The sequence below is a fragment of the Mercenaria mercenaria genome, chromosome 15 (assembly GCF_021730395.1).
Source record: "Mercenaria mercenaria strain notata chromosome 15, MADL_Memer_1, whole genome shotgun sequence".
Classification (NCBI taxonomy): domain Eukaryota; kingdom Metazoa; phylum Mollusca; class Bivalvia; order Venerida; family Veneridae; genus Mercenaria; species Mercenaria mercenaria.
This window is the reverse complement of record NC_069375.1, coordinates 58,081,221-58,081,734: the sequence shown is the minus strand read 5'-3', so window position 1 is coordinate 58,081,734 and position 514 is coordinate 58,081,221.

Sequence of the window (514 nt, the reverse complement as noted above, 5' to 3'; positions counted from 1 at the left end):
GCATTGTGCCGCTTTAATTCCAGAGTAACGTAAGACCTTTTCTGTCAAAATTGAGATTTCGGTGTCGTTATGTATATCTCTATGGTGATTTTGTGTCCTTGTAGAACTACCTATAAAAAGCTAAATTTCAATTCAACAAGGTTATAAGAAGGGAAGTCATTAAACATTGTTTTCAAAAACTATCAATGAGCTTGCTATGTCAATGTTGAAATAAGGAGATGAAATCTTTTAAACCAGCAATATATTCTACGGTCTTGAGTTAATGGCTTTTTATCTTAGAGTTTCTTTATTAGCATCTTTCTCAGATAATATTTTTATACAATAAGCAGTTTAAATATGTAATGATAAGCCTATCAATGGACATCTGGGAAATAATTTAATTTAGTGGATAAGTTTAGTGTCTGATTTTTGAATGTTTAGTAAACACATGCGTTCTTCGTTAGTTTATGACATTTTTCTTGATTTCCGGCATTTCATTTTGCAATATGACCTACTACGTTCGCTGTAATAGCTA